The following is a 26,507-nucleotide window of genomic DNA, read 5'->3' on the forward strand; positions in this document are numbered from 1 at the left end:
TCTATAAATTTCCAGGTAAGACATAACTGAATATCTCTAAGACAGATAATGAACACCTACTTATGTAAATTATATAAATAAGTCAATAAATATGTTAACCAGAGGTAAAAATGTACACACTACACTTAATTAGAAAAGGTTTTTGTTTTTGATTTTATATCAGGTGCTTTTATTTTTTTTTAATACCAGAGGAGGAAGCAATAGAAGATTTTAATAATTGAGATAGAAGTCAGAGCAAATAATAAACATCTATATTCTCCTATCCTAATCAGGTTCCAAATCCCAATATTTTATATATACTGAGTATAAATTATTCCTAATGTCACCACTGTTATCAAGAAAAGGTTTTAACATAGGCCAGCAAGTTAACTATATAAGCTTTCCTAACTTAAAATAAATTGAGAAGGAAAATTAAGACTGTGCCTGTGTTGACACTTAGGTTGGCTAATGATTTTGTCCTCCCTATTAGGTAAATCATGAAATGCTGTTTCTTCTTAAGACAATAGAAGCTCCAGGACAGTGCATTCAAAGAACTTTTTCATAATTTAATAAGGCATTTATGTAAAGCCCAATAACTAATCCAGAGTGTCTTGTTACTCACTTATTTAGTGTTTGTCACTATTCTGGGCCCTGAAGAAACCTAGACGACCAGGGCACAGCCTTTTCTCAAAAATGAGCCCCTAATCTAGTAATCAGAAAACAATAAAGAGAATCAGTCAACATGGATTATTACAGTAGAGTACTCTGCATGCTATGTTGTGAGTCTGCAGAGAACAACCATCCAGCTCCAAATGAAGATCTGCAAACTATATCCCACAGTACAATCACAAGTTATAGAGATATTTAAAAAATGGGGGGACTCTTGGGGTAAGTGCGAGGAATGGTGGTGATAAGAGGAGCATTACACACGAGGACCTTGGAAAAGTCTAAGGGTATAGAGATGTTTGTCTCTTGTAAGAACTGCTTGGGGGAAGGGAGTAAGAAAATGGCAAAGTATGGTCCACCAAAAAGCTTATCATGACAAAGCCTATCATGTATCTAAAGCAAAGAGGTTTAAACTTAATCCCAATAATTAGAGGAATCATTAAATAATATAATCTGAAGAGTCAGGTACCAAATGGTCATTTTGGAGAAACAAGTCTGCTAGCAGAATGGAGGGCAGTTGGAAAGGCCAAAGGATCAGCCAGAAAACCTCAGAAGGCAGGATGGGGTTTGGGGCAATGAACATCTGAGGTTTTTGTTGTTCTTGTCAAGAGATATTTCTACAGTGTGGCATTCATGTTTTTCCATGTAATAGACTGCAAAGCATATACATAACCAATTGTCATTCTAACTAGCACAATTGGCACAGCATAGGAAAGATGATAGAACCAAGAAGATTGCCCTGGTTCTCATTCTAAATAAGAATAGTAGCAAAATGGTGCAGACAAAAATAAAAAAAAAAATTTATCCTAAATTCTCTATTTATTTAGATGTATCTATAATCTCAGTTCCTAGATGGTTCCCTAATCTTCTCCAATGGACAGACAGGCATGTTCACAAGAATGGTAGCACTCAGCTTTAGACATACCCTAGTGCCTGAAATCCACCACTTACTCTTTTTGTGCTAATAATTAGAAGAGTCGTGTAAGGACCATCTCCATTGGGAGCATTTCACTTCTGAAAAAATAACTTTCAAAAAGACCCGAAGAGGTATTTGGGATGTTCCCAGGGTCAGACTGTAGGTAATCATCATCCAATTACCTTCCTTGACTGATCTCTTGAATCTAAAAGCCTGTCTGAAGATGGCTATACCTGAGAAATATTTTTAAAAAGGTACTAGAGCAAGGAACTCAGATGGAATGTAATCTTGGGCTGACCTGCATAGTGTTCCTAGTTAAATTATCTGTACTTTGGGTAATGTATCTTCTCTTGTTTATATGAAAGGTTATTAGGAGTATAATCTTTGTTTTCAGTAAAACCATAGAAGTGGGGGAGAAGGGGTGGAGAATAACATTCAGGCTGGTAACAAAATAGTGTAAAAGATTAAAAACTAATGCTTTAGCAGAAAACAGCTGAGAAAGAGAATCCTCTGTGGATAGGCAGATAGATATATTACCATGTTACCTCAGGACTAGAACTTCAGTTTTGTTGACCCCAAGTGAAGTGAGAAGTCAAAACACTCTTTTTTTCCCTTCTTTACAATGTCTCATTAGATAGATGATAGATGGATGGATGGAAGGATAGATAGGAGTTAAAAGCCCATAAAATTCAGGTCAATGGAAAATTAGTCAACTAGTCAAAATTATTAAGTAACATTAGTCAAAATTTGTAAGATAGATCTGAAGTAATTACTAAGACTACAGCCCAGAGAAAATTTAGTTACAAGCAAGGTTATGAGAAATGGAAAAAAGAAAGAGAAGATTCAAAATTCATCATAGAATTCTAGGAAGAGAGGAATTCTAGAAAAAGAGAGTATACAGAAGGTTGAAAAGGCAATAAGAATTTTTCCAAAAGACATCCCAGATACGCTAAGGACAATAATTATCAAGCATGGTAAATAAAAATAAGCCTATATCTAGACTCGCCATAGTCTATGCACAAAGCAAAAGAGAAAGAGAATATTTTTAAAGCAATAAAAAAAGTCTACCCATCAGAAGTAAACTGAAATCTCAACTAACAGCAACAGTGAAAGCCATAGTCAGTGGAACACTGTATTTAAGTGATAAAATAAAATAAATGAGAATAGAATTATATACTCTGAGAAATTATCTTTTCAATAGTGTAACAGGAACATTTTTAAATAAAAATTGAGAGAGCTTACTAGAACTAGACCCTCACTAAAGGAAATATTAAAGATGGACTTTGGGAAGAAAGAAAACCTAGAAAAATGGTGAACATATAGTAAGTCTAAAATAATGTTGATAACATACATAACAAGAATTCTAAGTTAAAATGAAAAAAAAAATCAAAACTGTGCTCAAATCCTGAATAATATTATACATGAAAGGGAGAATGACTGGCATAAAGCATTCTGACCTATAATTTAAAAGCCAGATTGGATATAAATAAAATACCATTGTGTGCTTTTTATAAGAAACACTTTTAACCATGGCACTGAAAGACAGAAAATAAAAGGACAGGGGAAATAACATACCAAGAAACACTGATATAACCATTTAATTTCAGACAACATAAACTTTAGGGCAAAATAATTTATAGAGATAAGAGAAACTGCCTATATTAATATATGTCTTAATTTGCCAACAAGATATAATAACTTCAAATTGTTGTGCACCTAAAAACATAGTTTACAATATGTAAAGCACAAAGGACTAGGAGAATAAGTTGACAAGTTCATAATAAGAATGGAAGACTTTAATACAACCTCTGTATATGGCTGAAGTTAATAAACTAAGCATATAACATGAGGAATTTGTTAAAAAAGAAAAGACATAATAAACCCAAGGAAAACAGAAATAAGAAACTAATAAATATCACAAATAATACAAAAATTTTTTTTCTTCACAATAAAGATCAAATTAACAAAGTCAAAAGTTGGTCCTATGAAAAGATTTCACAAATAACATTGAGCATCCACTAGCAAGAATAATTAAGAATTAGGAATATTAAATAACAATAATAATTTAATAATTAAAGCATATAAACACAGATACAGAAAATATTTTTAGATAATAATTGACTAAGTTGTGGCAATATATTTGAACATATAAAAAAGACAAATTTCTAAATTATGTTACCTAATTTAGTCTGAAGTAGAATCTGAAGAGTTACATAACCAAAAAGAAAAATAATAGCAATTCAAAATTTCCTACAAATAAATTTACACATAGTTTTATAGGGAAGTTCTACCAAACATTCAAAAAGCAGATAATTTCAGTCCTATACAAATTCTTCCACAGAAGAGAAAAAGCAGAAAGACTCTCAAATTCACTCTGAGGACAATATCTCCTTAATACAAAACCAAATCCTTATTAAAAAATTAAAGACCATTGCCATACATGAACATTTATTCTAAAATTCTAAAAATGTGAACTGAATATACACAGCAACACTGTTCAAAATAGTAAAAAATTATAAACAATCCAAATATCCATAGACCAAAGAATGGATAATTTGTATCATATTCATATTATGGAATATAGGGATATACATGATAATATATATAGAATATAGAGGGAAACTATTAATAAGCACAAATTTCAAGAGAGCAGTAATCTCAGCAGGGGAGAGGTACATGATCAGGGAGAACACACTAAACTTCAAAGGTACAGGTACTATTTTGTTTCTTAATCTGGGTGGTTGATATACAAATATGCACTTTATGTTCGCTATTTGGAAAATATTAAATACACATGAAAATTTAAATGTATAGCATGTCTCATTCAATACAATAAAACCTAGTGCATTATTTATAACAATATGCACTCATATTTTAACATTGTATTTATTAATTTTATCATGCCCCATTTTTCTCAACTTGAGTATAAGCCTGCTTTACTCTACATTGCCTTGTTCAATTATTAAACTATTGGACATGGAGGTCCTCAATGAATAAGTGTCAGTTGATTTACTCATCAGAAGTTGGTATGTAATAATATTAAGGGAACAGTTGTCTCAGCTAAATGTCTACAGCATTTAACCTAACTTTACATTCTGAAAATTGTAATTTGTTAATTAAGTGTGCTTAGCATTTCTGTTTTGCATATTATTCATCATTTTCTTGCCTAGATTCTGACTTTAATGTATGTTTTCATATAAACAACTCCCATCTCCAGAATTATCGTGTCCTGCATAAAACCACATAAGCCCTAAGTAATTAATTTACTTGTGGGGCCAAGTACAATATTGGGTTAGTCTATTCCCTTTAAAGAGCCATGGACCCAAGAGTCTTTCACTTTTACAATTTGTTGAGGTATAACAGAGGTTTTAGCTGAGCTGATTTAAAAAAAGAAAGGGAAAAGAAGCTATACTAGAATAATTGCATATTTAATGCCTACCATAACTTCTATTTACAATTGCATTTAAACCACTATTTAGTGCAAATATTTTTTTCCCCTAGTTTCTCTTTCAAATGTTTGGAAGATGCTTCCTGTAACTTTTGAAATGCTTTTAATAACAATTACATAAAATGTATCTTTTGTTAAGTCCAAAAGAAAAAGAGATGTTTACAAATACTTTTCCAAATTCTGCATATAATAGATTACTATTTCCTCTGGTATGCTAATGGAATTTAAAAATCACTAAAATGAAGATCAAAGATTATGATATCATTATACTGGCAAAACTATTAATACTAAAATATAACTTTCCTAATAGACTTGACAAACATCATATTTGGATACTTAGGTATTGTCCTAGAATTTGGGGAATGTATTCTTTATTTTCTCAAAAGTTATAGATTCTATTGTTTAAAGTAATATCTGAATATGAGGATCTAACTCTATTTAGGACCTTTATCATGGTCATAGTATCCCTGTGATATCCTCAATATGTATTTTGATACCTTTAGATCCTTTTCTTTATGGATATAAAGAGCATTTTAAAATAAATGTGCTTTTTAATAGGTAAATCATACTGAATACTTTAAAGTAGATTTATTTCATATATAATTATGCTGACATGTTTGCTAAATTTATTTTGTCTTATAAAAGTGAAATAGAGGAATCACTGGCAAATCATTATCATTAGATATCATAATCATTATCAGATTTGATTCTCTCTAAGCAGAGCCTGAGATGGGATTCATGAGGAGAGTAATCTACAGAAGAAACCTGTGTGAGTGAGGGAACAGGACAGGGAAGAGAGAGAAGTTAAGCCAGGGCGGGGTGAAATTTACTTTCAGTCTGATCCCATAAGGGAGCTTTGGAACGTAAATTGTCCTGCAGAATATATTCTGCCTTGAAGTAAGGTTATTGGACGTTTACACAGCGTCAGTCAGTGACACCTACAGGCTACCTGAAGGCAGTGGAGAGTCAGAGGCTGAATTCCTAAGTATCTCCAAGCAAGATGGCTCCAGAATCCTCGGAGCAAAATTCCAAAAAAGGTTACAGATGTGGGTCATTACAGCAAAATTCTACCATGGCAGATGGGGATAAATGCACACCAAACCAAAAAAATGTTCCCAGGGGATCTAAGCAGTGCACCAATGAGTCTGTGGCAATTGCCTCCCTTCTCTTAAAGTATTAGCTCACAAATGACATAGGCAGTTTCAGTCCTGCTTAGGAATCGAATGATATCAAGCACATACTACAGACTCAAGAAATATTTACACTAAAAATGGACACATATGTGAATCAATGGGATTATTTGGCAATTATAAAGCCATGTTTCCATTTACTTTAAGTTCACTACCATCTTAATGAAAATTGACCCTGTTGTGGATTAAATACATTGATATTCAGGTACAACTTTGAGTGTAGAGAAAAGCTCACCAGATTAAAATCCCCATCATCTAATGTGGTGTTTAGAATTGTTACTATGATTTTCAACTTAAAGCTTATTTTTCAAAATCTATTCATTCAGTATTTGAATCAATATATTACTTTTCTATATAATCAGGATATAAATGATAGCTATTTATCTGGCAGGTAGTTTAGGTAAACAGAAAGCTAAGGAGATATGAGTCAAGGAATTGTATCATCTTGCTAAATTAACACATTAGCAAGTCAATAAATAAACATTGGTTAGTTAGTTTATGTGATCAACCTATTACTCTCTATTGCCCATGATTTGTGGCTCATATGTTTACATAACTGCAATGGTAATGTAATGCATTTTATACTGTTTTTTACCAAGCTTACATCATAAACAGTTTAGTTTTTATACATGTCCTTTCATAATAATAGTTATGAATATTACATTCAGACACATATGAATGCATCCTATTCTATTGGATTATACTACATGCTAGTAAAATATTTTAGTTTTAGATACTTTTATTTTGTTCATGATTTGCTATCACTATTAAAGCTACAATGAACATATGTCAGGAAATTTTGTTGTGTTTAATTATTTCATTGAGATAAAATAGTAAAAATATAATGTTCAATTCTAAAGCAGTTTAATTTCTCTGCCATACTGCTTTTCAGAAAGGCCATACTAAATTACTATATTAGCAGTGGTGAACGAATACAGCAACCTCTCTGCAGTATCACCAGCATTGGATATTTTGGCTTTAATTTGTTCAATTTTGTTGTCTAAAACAATATCTTAAGATCTTTATTTTACATTTCTTTGGTAACTAGATACACTGATATCTACCCTATTTATAAAGTTTATCTCCCCTTTTATAAACTATCATATTGCTTGCCCATTAATTGATTTGGAATCTTGAATCTTGTTTACAAATATCTCCAATTACTCAAATTTTCATTTACATCTTCTAATGATAGAATTATACAGTTTCCATACATAGTTTATCCACATTAAAATTCAGCTTTATCTATAAATATTTTTATATTTGTTACTCTGATAAATCTTTTTTAAATTATATTTCCTAACTGTTGTTAGTTACTAAAATATGAAAATACAAACATATTTATATCTTTATGCTATAACTAGATATCTATTAGTTTGTGATGGACTTACACGGATGTTCTAAGCATATGATTTCATAAATATGTATGCACACACACACATACACAAAATACACTCTTGGCCAATATTCATTTCTCACTTATTTTTAATATTTGCATTCTCAAGACATCTAAATGCTTTATTAATAGTATAAAAATTAATCCATTCCTTTTAGGACTCTGAAAACAGATATGTACCTAAAATAAACATACATGTACACTCAGACATACACATATACACAGATTTGTGTACAAATGCTGCTAGTGATTGTAATAATGTTTCTCTAGTCAGCAAGGAAGAACTCATTTCATATTATAAAATGCATTTATTCGGACTTGGTTTTGAATTCTAGCAATTACTTTTTGGATATCATTAAATTATTATATGCTATTTTCTTATTTAACTTCTTGATGTGGTACTATGTTCGATTTTTTTCTGATATTGATATTGATCCCTAGACTTCTAAGGAGGCATAATCTCTTACTTGTTCATGATGTAGTATTCTCTAAGTATAGCAAGTGAACTCAAATTATTAGTGCTTAATATAATTGTCAACTATATCAGTAAGATGAGTGAGGTAAGTGAGGGTGAGAAACTAGATACTTCAAGAAGTTATTTCAAAGGAAAACAGACAAAAATGTATGTATCAAAGGCAAGAAATGAGATGGTCCCCAAAGGCAAACATCATGCATAAGAATTTTTCTTGGGCAAGTCCAATGAATAGTCACATTATGCTTTGTGTCACATTATAATCAAGCACAAATACGGCCATTAGGAATATTTTCAAGTAACCATCTCTACAACTGCTGACAATGAACAACAGACAGTGAACCCTTCAAAGGCAGAGTGCTCTTTCCCTTGTTGTGAACAAGCAAAAGAATGCTTTTGGAATATTATTCACCTTTAAAAAGAAATTCTGCCATTTACAATGACATGGATGAACCTGGACATTATGCTAAATGAAATAAACCAGGCAGAGAAAGACTAATATCATATGATTTCTCTTATTTGCAGAATATAGAAACAAAACAAAATGAAATAGCAGTAGACGCAGAGACAGTGAGAAGTGACTGGTGGTTACCATAGGGGAGAGGTTGGGGTGGGTGGGTGAGGAAGGCATGGGGGCTAAAGGGGCACCAAAATTTTCAATCATAGTATAAGTTGGTCACAGGGATAGTAGTAGAGCATGGAAAACAGAGCCAATGATTCTGTAACATCTTCTTTTGTTGACAGATAGTAACTGCACTAGTGGGGGTGAGGATTTCATAATATGGGTAACTACTGAACCAATGTGTTGCATTTTCTTGTTGTTGTCATTAATCTACAATTACATGAAGAACACCATGCTCACTAGGCCCCCCCCCTTTACCAAGTCCCCCATACACACCCCATTACAGTCACTGGCCATCAGCGTAGTAAGATGCTGCAGAATCACTACTTATCTTCACTGTGTTGCAGAGGCCTCCCCATGCCCCCCCACATTATACATGCTAATCATAATGCCCCCTTTCTTTTTACCTGCCCTTATCACTCCCTTCCCACCCATACTCTCTACTCCCTTTCCCTTTGGTAACTGTTAGTCCATTCTTGGGTTCTGTGATTCTGCTGCTGTTTTGTTCCTTCGGTTTTTCTTTGTTCTTATACTCCATATATGAGTGAAATCAATTGATACTTGTTTTTTTCTGCCTGGCTTATTTCACTGAGCATAATACCCTCTAGCTCCATCCATGTTGTTGTAAATGGTAGGATTTGTTTTCTTCTTATGGCTGAATAATATTCCATTGTGTGTATGTACCACATCTTCTTTATCCATTCATCTACTGATGGACATTTAGGTTGCTTCCATTTCTTAGCTATTGTAAATAGTGCTGTGATAAACATAGGGGTGCACCTGTCTTTTTCAAACTGGGCTGCTGCATTCTTAGGGTAAATTCCTAGAAGTGGAATTCCTGGGTCAAATGGCATGTCTATTTAGAGCTTTTTGAGGAACCTCCATACTGCTTTCCACAATGATTGAACTAATTTACATTCCAACCAGCAGTGTAGGAGGGTTCCCCTTCCTCTACAACCTCACCAACATTTGCTGTTCTTTGACTTTTGGATGGTACCCATCCTTACTGATGTGAGGTGATATCTCATTGTGGTTTTAATTTGCATTTCTCTGATAACAAGCGATGTGGAGCATCTTTTCATGTGTCTGTTGGCCATCTGAATTTCTTCTTTGGAGAACTGTCTGTTCAGCTCCCCTGACCATTTTTTAATTGGATTATTTGCTTTTTGTTTGTTGAGGTGCATGAGCTCTTTATATATTTTGGATGTCAACCCTTTATCGGATCTGTCCTTAATGAATATATTCTCCCATACTGTAGGGTACCTTTTTGTTCTAATGATGGTGTCCTTTGCTGTACAGAAGCTTTTCAGCTTGATGTAGTCCCACTTGTTCATTTTTGCGTTTGTTTCCCTTGCCCGGAGAGATATGTTCATGAAGAATTCACTCATGGTTATGTCCAAGAGATTTTTGCCTATGTTTTTTTCTAAGTTTTATGGTTTCATGACTTATATTCAGGTCTTTGATCCATTTTGAATTTACTTTTGTGTATAGGGTGAGACAGTGATCCAGTTTCATTCTCTTACATGTAGCTGTCCAGTTTTGCCAGCACCATCTGCTGAAGAGACTGTCATTTCTCCATTGGATGTCCATGGCTCCTTTATCATATATTAATTGACCATATATGTTTGGGTTAATGTCTGGAGTCTCTATTCTATTCCACTGATCAGTGGCTCTGTTCTTGTGCCAGTACCAAATTGTCTTGATTTCTGTGGCTATGTAGTAGAGCTTAAAGTTGGGGAGCAAGATCCCCCCCCCTTTATTCTTCCTCCTCAGGATTGCTTTGTCTATTGAGGGTCTTAGGTGTTTCCATATGAACTTTTGAACTATTTGTTCCAGTTCGTTGAAGAATGCTGTTGGTAATTTGATAGGGATAGCATCAAATCTGTATGTTGCTTTGGGCAGGATGGCCATTTTGACTATATTAATTCTTCCTAGCCAAGAGCACAGGATGAGTTTCCATTTGTTAGTGTACTCTTTAATTTCTCATAAAGAGTTCCTGGTAGTTTTCAGAGTATAGGTCTTTTACTTCCTTGGTTAGATTTATTCCTATGTATTTTATTCTTTTTGATGCAATTGTGAATAGAATTGTCTTCCTGATTTCTCTTTCTATTGGTTCATTGTTAGTGTATAGGAAAGCCACAGATTTCTGTGTATTAATTTTGTATCCTGCAACTGTGCTGAATTCCGGTATCAGTTCTAGTTGTTTTGGAGTGGAGTCTTTAGGGTTTTTTTATGTACAATATCATATCATCTGCAAATAGTGACAGTTTAACTTCTTCTTTACCAATCTGGATTCCTTGTATTTCTTTGTTTTGTCTAATTGCCATGGATAGGATCTCCAGTACTATATTAAATAACAGTGGGGAGAGTGGGCATCCCTGTTTTGTTCCTGATCTTAGAGGAAAAGCTTTCAGCTTCTTGCTGTTCAGTATGATGTTAGCTGTGAGTTTATCACATATGGCCTTTATTATGTTGAGGTACTTGCCCCCTGTACCCATTTTGTTGAGAGTTTTTATCATGAATGGATGTTGAATTTTTCAGCACCTTTGGAGATGATCATGTGGTTTTTGTCCTTATTGTTTATGTGGTGGATGATGTTGATGGGTTTTTGAATGTTGTACCATCGTTGCATCCCTGGGTTGAATCCCACTTGGTCAGCGTGTATGATCCTTTGGATATATTTTTGAATTCAGTTTGCTAATATTTTGTTGAGTATTTTTGCATCTACGTTCATCAGGGATATTTGTCTGTAGTTTTCTTTTTTGGTGCCGTCTTTGCCTGGTTTTGGTATTAGGGTGATGTTGGCTTCATAGAAAGAGTTTGGGAGTATTCCCTCCTCTTCTATTTTTTGGAAAACTTTAAGGAGAATGAATATGATGTCTTCTCTGTATGTCTGATAAAATTCTGAGGTAAATCCATCTGGCTTGGGATTTTGTTCCTGGGTAGTTTTTTGATTACCACTTCAATTTCTTTGCTCGTAATTGGTTTGTTTAAATTTTGTGTTTCTTCCTTGGTCAGTCTTGGAAGGTTGTATATTTCTAGGAAGTTGTCTATTTCTTCTAGAATTTCCAGCTTCTTAGCATATAGGTTTTCATAGTAGTCTCTAATAATTCTTTGTATTTCTGTGGGGTCCATCATGTTGTTTCCTTTCTCGTTTCTGATTCTGTTGATGTGTGTTGATTCTCTTTTTCTCTCAATAAGTTTGGCTAGAGGCTTATCTATTTTGTTTATTTTCTCAAAGAACCAGCTCTTAGTTTCATTGATTTTTTCTATTGTTTTATTCTTCTCAATTTTATTTATTTCTTCTCTGATCTTTATTATGTCCCTCCTTCTGTTGACTTTAGGCCTCATTTCTTCTTCTTTTTCCAATTTCAATAATTGTGATGTTAGACTATTCATTTGGGTTTGTTCTTCCTTCTTTAAGTATGCCTGGATTGCTATATACTTTCCTCTTTAGACAGCTTTCACTGCATCCCACAGAAGCTGGGGCTTTGTGTTATTATTGTCATTTGTTTCCATATATTCTTGACCTCTATTTTAATTTGTTCATTGATCCATTGATTATTTAGGAGCATGTTATTAAGCCTCCATGTGTTTGTGAGCCTTTTTGTTTTCTTTGTACAATTTATTTCTAGTTTTATACCTCTGTGGCCAGAAAAGTTAGTTGGTAGGATTTCAATCTTTTTGAATTTACTGAGGCTCTTTTTGTGGCCTAGTATGTGGTCTATTCTGGAGAATGTTCCATGTGCACTTGAGAAGAATGTATATCCTGTTGCTTTTGGATGTAGAGTTCTATAGATGGCTATGAGGTCCATCTGTTCTAGTGTGTTGTTCAGTGCCTCTGTATCCTTACTTATTTTCTGTCTGGTGGATCTATCCTTTGGAGTGAGTGGCATGTTGAAGTCTCCTAAAATGTATGCTTTGCATTCTATTTCCTCCTTTAGTTCTGTTAGTATTTTTTCACATATGCTGGTACTCCTGTGTTGGGTACATATATATTTATAATGGTTATATCCTCTTGTTGGACTGAGCCCTTTATCATTATGTAGTATCCTTCTTTATCTCTTGTTACTTTCTTTGTTTTAAAGTCTATTTTGTCTGATACTAGTACTGAAACACTTGCTTTTTTCTCCTTGTTTTTTGCATGAAATATCTTTTTCCATCCCTTGACTTTTAGTCTGTGCATGTCTTTGGGTTTGAGGTGAGTTTCTTGTAAGCAGCATATAGATGGGTCTTGCTTTTTTAATCCATTCTATTACTTTGTGTCTTTTGATTGGTACATTCAGTCCATTTACATTTAGGGTGATTATTGAAAGATATGTACTTATTGCCATTGCAGGCTTTAGATTTGTGGTTACCAAAGGTTCAATGTTAGCTTCTTTAGTATCTTATTGTCTAACTTAACTTGTTTATTGAGCTGTTATAAACACTGTCTGGTGATTCTTTATTTCTCTCCCTTCTTATTCCTCCTCCTCCATTCTTTATATGTTGGTTGTTTTATTCTGTGCTCTTTTGTGTTTCCTTTAACTGCTTTTGTGGGTAGTTGATTTAATTTTTTTCTTTAGTTAGTATTTGGTTGGTCTGCTTTCTTTGCTGTGATTTTATTTTCTCTGGTGACATCTATTTAGTCTTAGGAGTGCTCCCATCTAGAGCAGTCCCTCTGAAATACTCTGTAGAGTTGGTTTGTGGGAGGCAAATTCCCTCAACTTTTGCTTGTCTGGGAATTGTTTAATCCCTCCTTCATATTTAAATGATTATCGTGCTGGATACAGTATTCTTGGTTCAAGGCCCTTCTGTTTCATTGCATTAAATATATCATGCCATTCTCTTCTGGCCTATAAGGTTTCTGTTGAGAAGTCTGATGATAGCCTGATGGGTTTTCCTTTGTAGGTGACCTTTTTCCTCTCTCTATCTGCCTTTAAAACTCTGTCCTTGTCCTTGATCTTTGCCATTTTAATTATTATGTGTCTTGGTGTTGTTCTCCTTGGGTCCCTTCTGTTGGGAGTTCTGTGTACTTCCGTGGTCTGATCGATTATTTCCTCCCCTACTTTGGGGAAGTTTTCAGCAATTATTTCTTCAAATACACTTTCTATCCCTTTTTCTCTCTCTTCTTCTTCTGGGACCCCTATAATGCAGATGTTGTTCCTTTTGGATTGGTCACACACTTCTCTTAATATTGTTTCATTCCTGGAGATCCTTTTATCTCTCTCTGCGACAGGTTCTATGTGTTCCTGTTCTCTGGTTTCTATTCCATCAATGGCCTCTTGCATCTTACCCATTCTGCTTATAAATCCTTCCAGAGATTGTTTCATTTCTGTAATCTCCTTCCAGACATCATCCCTTAGCTCTTGCATATTTCTCTGCAGCTCCATCAGCATGGTTATCAACTTTATTCTGAATTCTTTTTTAGGGAGATTGGTTGGGTCTATCTCTCCAGATTCCTTCTCAGGGGAGGATGTCTGGGTTACTGTGGTTTGTATCAAATTCTTCTGCCTTTTCATGGCGATAGAGGTAGTTGTGTGGAGCAGGCACGTGTGTTGGCTGGGAGAGCATCCCTTCTTTCTGGTTTGTAGCTTTTCTCTCCTGGGAGAACAGTGACCCCTAGGAGCTTGTGCTGGGCAGCTGCACACAGACAGGGTATCTGATTCTTGCCTGGCCATTGTGGAGCTCCGCGGTTGCTATGGGCGTGGCCTGCCTCAGGCTGCTACTCCAATATGGTGGAGCTGCATCGGAGGGGAAATGGGCAGGAGGCTTTTTATTGCTGTGAGGGGCCTCCAAGAAGTGCTGCTGCCCAGGGGTTTAGGGTGCCTGGAGTTCCCCGGGATTCCAACTGCTGGACTAAGTGTCCCAGGATGCTTCTGTCCAGCTGTGAGGTCCCTGCCCCTTTAAGACTTTCAAAAAAGCACTCGCTCTTCTTTGTTTCGGGGGCTCCAGCTGCAGGGCCCCGCTCACAGGTCATACTGTCCTGTTTCCCTAGTATCCAGCACCCCATGCACTGTGTGTCTGCACTCTGGTGTGGATGGCTAGAGCTGGCTATTTATCAGTCCTGGGCTCCCTCTCCCTCCCGCTCTGACTCCTCTCCTCCCTCTGGGAGCTGGGGGGAGGGGCGCTCGGGTCCCACCAGGCCGCAGCTTGTATCTTACCCTCTTCGCGACGTGCTGGGTTCTCACAGGTGTGGATGTAGTCTGGCTGTTGTCCTGTGTCTTCTGGTCTCTCTTTTAGGAATAGTTGTATTTGTTGTATTTTCAAAAATATATATGGTTTTGGGAGGAGATTTCCGCTGCTCTACTCATGCTGCCATCTTGGCTCTGCCCCCCTGTGTTGTATTTTTGAAACCAATATAACATTGTATATTAGGGATACTTCAATTAAAAAAAAAGAACTTGAAAAAAAAGAAAAAGAATGCTTTTGGTATCTGGTACTGTATTTATGATTTTATTTTATTGTAATTATTTTCCTACTCATGAAACTCCTTGAAGTAGCTCATTCTTTATATAATAAATTACTTGGTTCTTATCTGCATAAAAATTCAATTATGGATTCATTCTCTACATATTTCAAAACATAGAGAAATATTCTGTATTGCTCTCAAATATGTGAGTGTGCCTCTGAACCCTTGCAAATAAAGTACTTCTCATCTTGCCAGTGTCTTAAACTCCTATTTAAACATTGCAACATTTTTTTAATGCGAAATCTTTCTTCCTTTTACCTCCAACTTTGCAGGAAGCATTTGCTCCTTGACCCACTCTCAGTTATATCTTTGTTTCTGGTAAATATAATGGAAATCTATATAGGGTTAATAGCTGAAAGAAGGAAAAAAAGAAGTTCAAATCTTAAACCTGCTACTTACTAGCAGTTTTAGATTGAATGATTTACTGAAGGATTTTGCTTTCTCTTTTGCTAAGTGGGATACTGTCACTTCCCTCACAGGTTTAGTTTGAGACATTTAAGAAAAAATGTATGTTAAGTCTCAACAGAATTAGCTCCTTTTCTCTCTTTTCTAACACGTTGAATGTTTGTATTTATATTTATCATCGAATTCTTTTCCTATTGTAAAGTTTTGCCCGTCTACTTGAGGTCAAGGACATTTTATTCATCCTTGTATCTCATGTTTGACTCACTGAGTGTGGAAAATCAATTACTGTGCTCCAGCCCCTGGGAATCAAAAAGACCAGAAAGTGCTTGCCCAGTTAATTCCTAAACTCATTTATGTATTTGTCTTGAGTGCCTCCTGTGGTGCTTGTACCTACTGTGTATTACTACAAATAGAGGGGCATTAGTCCCTCAGTAAGTGCTTGTTGATGATGTTTGGAAGAAAATAGATTGATTTTGTTGCCTCATTCCTGTTTTGAAAATATATAACAGATATTTTCTATGAACTCATTATGCAAAGATTTTATTCCTGTGAGTCTGACTTCTATTTCTTATCGATGTCAGTCGGAATGGGGATCTCAAACTTTGTGACTCTACGAAAGCTCTAGGAGCCTCCATTACTGGCAAACCCATGTGGAACTGTGACACACAGGTGAAAAGTTATAAACTGAGTCATATCCTCTATGAAATGAAAATGGGGCATTTACAATGATACTTCAGGGACATAAATCCATACCATAAGGATCACCTGAGCACAGTGCCGGCTGCAGCTGCTCTGGAAGATCTTTACTCTGGGTCAGTCCTGAGATCTCTAGGAAAAAACATTCATGTCTTGGTCCCTTAGCTACTTCCAGTCTTCCTTATCACTGCCTCAAACAAAATTACTCCCAAACTTTGAAATCTCTAATAAGACTTATGTGAGATGAAAAGCATTTCCCTGAATTACCTGGCAGGGGAGATACCATGAACACATAGGTGATTTTCCCAGGGAAAGTCTCCTCCACTGCATTCCAGATGGGCTGACACCTGCAGTTCTCTCATGTGCAACAAACTTGATTGTGTAATTTGGTAGTGGGGGGACTGTGTTTGCACTTTCCACTAAGGGTAAAAAAAAAAAAAGCATTTTCTTAAGGCAAGTACAAACATTTCTTGGAGTTTATTTCAAAGTTGGAAAGATTGGGTTGAAAAGAAACAAATTTGGTATTGTAGATCTATATTCACATCAACTCATTAGGAAAACTAAACAACTTCCACACAGCAGTAAATGATCCCTCTGGATTACAGTGGTAACACAGGAGAGAGAAAAGGTAAGTAGGGACTCATAATGCTCATATTATTTTGACTTGTTACAGCCTTTACCACTATTGCTTCTAATGGATAATCAAAGCATGAAGACATTAAAACACATTCATAATTGTATGGAAATGGAGCTTCTGCCCTAGAAATTTCCTGCCTGCCTTAGGGTCAATCTATTGTTAACATCAGCATCAATTAAACTACATCTCTATTTGTATGATTTATTTTGTCCATAGCCTTTACCAACCATACCATTTTTTCTCCCACAAATTATAATCCTTCTCAATGTCCAAAAAATATATGGCATCTAAGTCATACAAGTTCACCATAAAGGGCACCCCCCCCACACACACATACACACACATTTCCTTCACATATTTCCATAAATGTTTTTCCTTTTTTCTGCTTTGGTATTAAACAAGAACTAACCTACATTTTTTTATAAATGACAATGGGAAGCTATTTGCAGTCTGAAATGTATTTTGATTACACCTAAAATTATTTAAACTATTTCCAAGAGGATACTATGCCAAGAACACATGGAAGTTTAAGCATTTTTTGAAATATTATATCAAATAATTTTCTGTCAAGTTATGTCTAATGCTTTACTTATACATATTACTTTGTGGAATTATTATTCAGGAAGTACATCACTTAATATTCTACTTACTAAGTAAAGGCAACAATGATTTAATTACCAAAATTAATGCTAACCAAATGAATTATGTTGTCCTTAGTTAAGCTTAAAAATATTGGTATCAATTCCTGGTAGAAAACACAAAGATATTTTCTGCTTTTGATAAATTAATCAAACAATGTTAAGCAATTGTCAGTAATATATTTCTTTGAACTCAAATAAGCAGCTACCTACTCAGTGCACTAGCTGAGAAAAAAAAATCAGTTCAAAGAGAATCCTGCAAGGCTAACATAGAAAGTTGTACAACTCAATATATATCATATTGAAATGGAAAATATGAATTAATTGTTACAAAGAAGGAGCTCACAAATTGGCAAGAGTATCTGTCACAGAAAATAATCTATTAGAAATTAATCTGGCCCAACTAGATGCTTTCACTAATAGAATTGAATAATCAGAAGAATATAATCATTTTTCCAATGGACAATGATAATTGCCTTTTCTTGACCTTTCAGTTCTGGTTAGAATTCCATTGATGAAATTGTCATAAAACAATGACATTAAAAACCGTATTTACACAAAAGTTCCAAAAGAGGTCCCAAGAGTCAGCTGAAACAATTTGAGGAAAAATAAGTAACAATAGTATTGGGTTTTAACAAAGAACATAACTATCCATGAGTCTTTATTGATTTTGATTTTTTAAATTTTTGTATATAGAATTTCCACATAATAGTATTGACTTTTTTCTCTTGATGTACAGTTCAATAACTTTTAGCATATGTACAAATTTGTGTAACTAGCATCACACTCAAGATACAGAACAGTTCCATTATCACAAGTATAGTGTGCTATCCTTTTATAGTTGCTTCCTCCCCTGATCCTACATCTGACAACCACTGATCTGTTCTCTGAAACTGTAGGGTTTTTTTTTTTTCTTTTGAAAATGTCAAACAAATGAAATCAAACAGTATGCAACCTTCTGAAACTGGCTTTTTCACTCAGCCAAATACCTTTGATATTCACCAGAGTTGTTACACAGATAAGCAGTTTGGTTTTTTCTGTTGCTGATTAGTATCCCATTATATCAATCTGCAGTTTGTTTATCCATTCACCCATTGATGGACATTTGGGTTCTTTCCAGTTGTTTTTTGTTTTGTTTTTACAAATTTGAATAGACTGCTATAAACATTTCTGCACAGATATTTGTGTAAACACTGGTTTTCAGTTCTCTAGACTAAATACCCAGGAGTGAAATTGCTGGTTCATTTGGCAAATGTATGTTTAACTTTATAAGAAACTGCAAAAACGTTTTCAGAGTGGCTCTACCATTTTGCATTTCCACCAGCAATGTATGATCTCCACATGCTTGCCAGCCATTAACATAGCCAGCAATTTTTTAATTAAGTCATTATAGTCAGATGTGTAGTGGTACCTCATCATGATTTTAATTTTCATTCCCCTAATGGCTAAGGAGATACAACATATTTTCATATACCTTTTTGCCATCATTGTATTTTTTTTTGCAAGTGTTTGTTCAAGTCCTTCAATCAATTTTTAAATGTATTATTTGTTTACTGATTCTTGTATTTTGAGAGTTCTTCATATATTCTGAATACATTTCATTTGTTGGATATGTAATTTGTTAATATTTTTACCCAGTCTGTAGCTTGTCATCATTTTCTTAAACTGTCTTTCACAGAACAAGTTTTTAAATTTTTATGAAGTCTGATTTATCTTTTCTTTTTCTTTTATGGATCAGTGTTTTCAGCGTCATACTTAAGACTTCTTTGTTTGCCACTAGGCCACATAGATTTTCTCTTTAAAAGTTTTACAGTTTTTTTTATTTTTAAATGCACCATCCATTTTGAGTGAATTTTTATATAAGGTGTAAGCTTTGGACTAAGGTTCATTTTTTTTTCTGTTCCTTTCATCCAAGTGTCTGTCTCTTTAGCGATGTCACACTGTCTTGATCACTATAGCTTTATAGTTAGACTTAAAATTGAGTAAAGTGATTGCTCCAAATCTATTTTTCTTTATCAGACTGATATAACATATATTTGATTAAATGAATTAGGTTGAGGGAGTAAAACTTTCTTATTGAAAAGTTGAAGATAATATAGAAAGAATGAGAAAAAAATGTTTAAAAACATCAGCACCAGGCCACCACAATAACAACTGCTATAAACAATATCCACTAGTGAATGCCAACATTTTTAGTGGTCAAAATGTTAAAGAGAAACAGGATAGTGGCAAGGCCTGTAGGTATATCTTCCCAGATTATTTATGCTACGATGTGGTTTTAACGGATACTTTCAGGTTCTTTGATACTCCTCCCCTCCAGTGCAGGCTAGATTTAGTGACTCACAAAAAGTAGAATATGGAAAAGTAAGAATTACAATTTTATAATAGAGGAATCTGGCAGATAGCACTTTAACCAAATGGTCATGGTTAGCATCACCAGTAATAAATCATGTTGATATTAGATACTCTGACACAATGCAGTAGTAAGGGCACATCTCCTCGTGGTATATTTTTCAATAATGCATAACCTCAATCTAATCATAAGAAAACATCAGACAGACCCAAATGGCTATCAAATACTGACCAGTGCTCTTTAAAAGTGTCAAGGTCATGAAATACAAGACTCAGGGACTATCACAGAATGGACGGGGCTATGGAGACATGATGACTAAATGCAACATAATGTCCTACATTAGCTACAGGGAATGGAAAACCAGGGGGAAACGGTAAAAACCACATCAAGTCTATAGTTAATATCATTATGCCAATGTAATTTCTTAATTTTTCTAAATATACCATAGTTAAGTTAGTTGTTAACATTCAGGGGAGATTTGTGAAGGTTAAAGCGAATTCTCAGCACTATTTCTGGAACTTTTCTATAAATCTAAAATTATTTTGAGACAGAAAGTCTAAAAGAGCCACATCATCCTTTGTTCACTTATTAATACAAAAGTGTTAACAACCCAAATACTAACATTGTTTTATTTATATGCTCTATTAAAGGAATTAATCATAAGCATAAAAAAATCTTTTCACTCAAAAACTTAAATTTTCCCTTTTTAAGTCAGTAATATCTAATAGTGAATAGTAACATCCATATTGAATATATGTTCTGCTGTTAGAAACTATACTGTATACTTTTGGAGTGCATATTTATTGCTCTTGCCAATGTTTTCTCGGTTTTTCTTTCTTTTAATAAAAACACCATGATTCACTTAAGGAATCTCTCTCCCCCACTCTCAGTTCATTTGGTTTTGGATGTGGCTATTTTAGGGTTAAGTATAAGTTCAAGACTGGACCTTCAAAGACAAGTCTTCAAAAGCCTGGTACTAGTAATGGATTCAAGGATGAGTACATCACTTTTGATAGTTCAATCAGGGCTAATCCTAGAATATTTCTTAAGTGTCTAGAAAACAACTGTTTCTCATTGCACTAAACTGTTATGATTGATGTCATCTTAATCATAGAATTACTGGGACCCATGATATGGAGATAAAGTCAACACAGTGAAAAAAAAGAGCCAAGAGATGAGAAGAATAAGAAAGAGAGAGAAATACCTGGTCTTGATGATACTATGTAAACCGCCTTATTGAGCTATGTCTAAAGATAGTTCCTCTGGAAAACTAACCCCAGACTGTCCAGTTTGATGAAACCAAAAATACAAATTATATTTGTAATGGTGGAATTCGAATTAAATCATATGAAATTTGCATCAGAAAAAGTCTTTCAAAATTATTGATGTACATGTTGGATAAAATAAAGCTGAGGTACTTGTGTCCTGAGAAGAAGCAACAATGATTTATTTTGAACCCTATTGATTTATCCCATACCTTTACACGTAAAGGTGAAGTAGAAAATGACAACCCATCTTTCCTTGCAGTTGCACACAATACAGAAGATATTACAAGAGGGCCCAAAAGCAAAGCAATCAATGCTATAAAATTAATAAATAACTATGTGTGTAGTATTCAATAACTAGAGACAATTTTGGGCAGCATCTAGAAACAAGCCCCAAAAGACTTAGAAAGTTCAGTCAAGAATCTTCACAATCTCATATAGGATATAAATAAACTGTATTTGTATTACTAGAACCAAAGAAAAGAAGGAGCCATGAAAACAGAAGGTTTTATAGAAGCAAGACCTAAACAAATAAAATCATGCCTCTGTGCTCACACTTCTACCCAGCTACTCAGCAGAAACTTCATGGATTAATAAGATTGTGTATATCCCATCTGCCTTCTTCTGCAATCTATACCTTCAATTCCTTATAAACCCCCCCCAATTAATCTGAAATACCATATTGAGTATATAACTCATAATTTAAAGTGTAAAGAGAATGGATTGATTCCATTCTTATTCCATTTTAGGACATATTCCAAAGAAAAACTGTGCTTTTGAGAAAAGATCTCTAAATTGAAGATAGAATATTAGCAGACCTTTGAAAACCACATCAGGTGTGATAAGATTACATCTATAGTGTGCAGGTGACATGATTTTAAAATTAAAAAACCTTTGGATTCCTTTCCAAATTAATCATTTTAGCATTCTTTAAATTTTCTACTCTTGACAAACCCCTCAGTGCCTCCCACCTTTATATACCCAAATGGCTCACAAATTAAGTTGCATAAAACTACATAGGAGATTTACAAGGGCTCCGTAAAAGGACTGGCAGAGGTTCTTCCATTCACTCTTTGAGTGGGAAGAGCATGTGGAAATGGCACTGGTTTGAATGACATTTGGAGTAATGACCTGCCATTCTGCTGGCACTTTTAGTGTTAAGCAAGTGATCTGCAAAGTAAAGTGGATTCACAGTTAGAGTCAGCGCCAGTGCACAGGTCGCCTGTAAAAATAGAAGATTCCATTATTCTTCAGGCTCCCTAGAGGGAGCAAGGTCTCTAGCATCATTACCAGGACTAAATCTGACTTTTCTGCCTCCCCTAATTTCCTCCTAGTAATTATAGGTCAAGCACTCTTTTGTAAATTATAAAACCTTTGTTCTTATCAAAAATGAATAGCTGAGGAAAAAATTATAAAAAGAGTCCAAGGAAAAAAATTTCAATTAGAAAACCAAGCTAATTTGGTATGACCAAAGACTGTCAGGCATACTGACAGTGCTCTATTATGCAGTCATTTGGGCTCTTTCAAATTAGTTATGTTAATGTCCTGTGAGTGAATGTAACACTTGGATGGGACAAGATTTCTGCAATTAATTTCTGCAGTCAGTGAAGAGACAAGCAAATTTATTTTCTCCCTCTCTGGGAATTGGTGGTGGAGGGTGTGAGGTAGCGAAAGTGCATTTAGGAACAGAGTACAAGCTAAACACAAGCCCTAAATAAAGCAGAAACAATGGGAGCCAATGCCTCCTCATTCATTCAATTGACAATGTTTTGCAGCTTAAACCTGTTTTATTAATTATGTTTGACATTTCCTTAATTAGTTTCATTTACACCAAATCAATCCCTACTGCTGTATGGCATCATTTATCATTTTGAAAAATTTGCATACTGAGTGCTGACTTTTCCTACTTAATTATACATTAAAAGTGTCAAGCGCACTTGCTGCCTGGCATTATCTGCAGCAGAAAGGTTTGTGGCTGGACGGTGATGGTATTAATCATTAAGAGCCCCCAAGTGCTGCCGGGTAATATCTGGGGAGTAGAGTGACTCTCATTTTAACGCTAGAGAGCAGAAGTGCTTTTGTAAAATGACCCAGAGAAAAAACAAAATAAATGACCTAAAACATACGGTATACTGTAATGCTTTGCTCTTTCAATAAAAACATGTTTTGGTGGGAAGGTTTCTCTTAACTATTCATTCTCTGTATGTTTAAACACTATGAATCCAATAGTAGTAAACTTGTGACCTCTGCTTAGACTTGAAAACAAGATATTTTGGTGGAATATGTAAGGGTGGCTTTGTAGCATACATTCCAATATAGGCCAACATGAATGTGTTACTTTACAAATGAAAGCTAGAAAATATAGTATGCCATTAATACAGTGATTGATATTGCTCATTTCCTTTCTACTTAAAACTTCCAATGAATAAGCAACTATTTTTCACTGAATATGCAGCACAACTAAACATAGAATATAGCTAAAAATCTACTACTATAATAGAACTTCATTTGTACAGTCTAATTTAGATTTCATTATTATGGAATTTTCAGTGATGAAAAGATTATAAGACTAAACAATCTTTAAGCACAAAGCATGACTGTGAACCATAGTAACGGAAGAGTTAACAAGAACCTGTTTGTAAATTGTGTATCAACTATGCCTTTCTTCATGTCAGAACTAAACATAGTGCATTTAATATTCAAATTCATTTTCAAATGTTTGCCCATTAACATAATATATGCCACTTTGCAAGCCTGGTCAGAGAAATCTGTAACTAAATAATTTTCGAGTTTCCTTCATATCAGATGCATTATATGCAGTGTGAAATTATTTCCCCACTCTATCCCTTTGCTGAACAGCAGAAAACCAACCCACAATATAGTAGATATTACTGCAAGTGTATTACATACTTTAGGAGTTACTATGTATGTAGGACAGTTTATAATAGCTAATTTCAAGTTAGTATTTAATTGTATAGCTTGTGTATAATTGCAAGGTTAATATGAAATTGTAACATGGTATTACTTAAAACTTAGAAAAGGAATGTATGTGGCACAAATCATTATAAATACCTCTTTTATGCTTTTAGTTATGTTGTATTTTTAATGATGCTATCATTAAATGTACTTGTTTTTTCTCACATGAAAAGAATTCAATAATAGAAGATATACATCTAATTTAAACATTTAATATTAGAAAAACCAAAATAATCCATGTATGTGGTGACAGTTCTGTAAAATTTTTAAAATAATTTTGAAACAGACAGTACAGCTTTTATATACTTTGCATCTCCCAAATGTTATATCTTTAAGTCTATACTTACATTCTTTCTTGCCCTTTCAAGCCATGGTCCTTCATTCTAGTTATAAATTTTAAAAGGGCAAAAAGCTTTCCTCATCAGGAAAGAATAATAAAATATCATAAATAATAATGATGATCATGATAATAAGAGGTAGCATATTTTACTACTATGTCTCAGTCATTGTACTAAATATGTTCTATTTATTATTTTTATGCTCACCATAATCTGATGAGGCAGATATATGATTAGATCATTCAGTCTGACAATTTAAAATAACCAGTCTAAGCCCACAGATTTAAGAGACAAAACCCAGTGTCATAAAAAGATTGCCCCTCCACAGTCCATGTTCCCAGTGGTTTTGCTGAACTACATATGTTCATAATATTCAACAGACTTCTAGAGGCATATATACTGGTGGAAAGGATATCAGCTTTTTAAATCTGACTGATAGGCATAAATCCAAGTCTATCACTTACTAATTACATGACTTGGCAATGGGCTTAAATTTTCTGAGCTTTTTTCTCATCTATATATTGGGGTCAGTACCTCTGTCTCATATGGTTGTTGGAAGGAGTAACAATCGGTGACATCATACTACAAAAGTGATGAAGATGACTTATCCTGTCCCTATTTGATGTAAAACATCTGGTTACATTTGACCCCCTTCAGTGAGACTTACTTAAGCCCTCCTTTGTCAACTTTGTCCACCATGGTTCACCAAATACCTAGAACAAAGCTGGGCCCATTGCAGGAATTCACAATTGTCTGTAAATAAGTCTGTGTGAGGGAAATGCTTTACGGTGTTGAGCACTGCAACTGACCATTTCATGTCAAATAATCTTCCTCAGTCCTCACAATTCAACTTGTGCTTGAATCTGTGTTCATTTGGGAAAAAAGTCTCTTTTCTCCTCCACTGCCCCTCCACCACAATCCTACTCCACGGCCAGGGCCCTTCTGATGCTCCTTCACCTGTGACTTGCTTAGTGGAAGCCAGGGTAATGGCAGAGACTAATTTATGTTCATAATCTAATCAGAGCTAGCTAAAAAACTTAAGACTCACATTGCAAATCAAGACTTGACTTCAATTATTTACAAACAGCATACCCTATAGTAGGTAAATATGTAATAGTTTTAATGTAATAATTGATAACCTAATCCAAAGTCAAAGGTGACATTTACCCGGAGTATTTAATACTTTCCAACATTTTGGAGGGTATTTGATATTGCAAACCTTAAGAATGTAGAAGTAGATTTTTCTTGGCCTGAATTTTATTACATATTTTTAAAAAAAAAAATCTTCAATGTGTGAATTGAAATTCAAATAATCACACTTTGAAATAAACATATGCATGCATGAGTCACAGAAATGGAAAGTTAGTTTATTTGCACACCCCACACAGCTTTGCTTGCTTCATTATATGGACTAGCTCCAGACACATGTGGCCTTTCAAGGACACACACTCACACATGATATATATATATATGTATATATATATTCTACAGTTCAAAAAATCTACTTGCTCAAAAATTAGCAAAACTCATTTACTTGGTTCTTACAGGATTCATTAACCTTTGTCTTCTCTTAAGAAACCAAGAACTATGCTAAAACTGACATTGTCAGTAAAAACCAATAGGAAGTCACCATTTTTAAATTAAAGTCATTAGATAAGTTTTTCAAGAGTTAAAAAAAGATTAGAAAAAAATTCAAATGAGAAAAATAATTTTGCTTTGGGTGTAAAAAGGCCCCAAGAGGAATTCCCCAAGTTTTGTTGGAAAGTATTCTTTGTGATCAGAATATCTATGAAATTCCAACCCAGAGTGTTTTTAAGGATTTAACTCTTTCATGTCTCAAAATGAAACAACTCTCCCTTAACAATTATATGGTCATCATGTTATACATAAATCAAAGGTAAATAACGCACAGTAAGCTAAAAAATATTTTCCAGTTACAGAGCTCTAAGAACTGTATTAATATTTTATGATTCATTAACATTTCATTTATTTATAAATATACAAATAATTGGCATATCATACTTCTATTATCATCAAGGAAATAGTAATAATCCTCTTA

General features: G+C 34.3%; 1 non-coding gene across 1 annotated transcript; it reads left to right on the top strand.

Annotated features, from left to right (window-relative positions):
- Positions 1-16,500: 16,500 nt before the first annotated feature.
- LOC118932376 (U1 spliceosomal RNA) lies at positions 16,501-16,663 on the top strand. The gene has a single exon (XR_005032746.2). It is a non-coding gene; the product is annotated as a U1 spliceosomal RNA (small nuclear RNA).
- The last annotated feature ends 9,844 nt before the right edge of the window (positions 16,664-26,507 follow it).

Source organism: Manis pentadactyla, chromosome 2 (genome assembly GCF_030020395.1).
Source record: "Manis pentadactyla isolate mManPen7 chromosome 2, mManPen7.hap1, whole genome shotgun sequence".
Lineage (NCBI taxonomy): Eukaryota > Metazoa > Chordata > Mammalia > Pholidota > Manidae > Manis > Manis pentadactyla.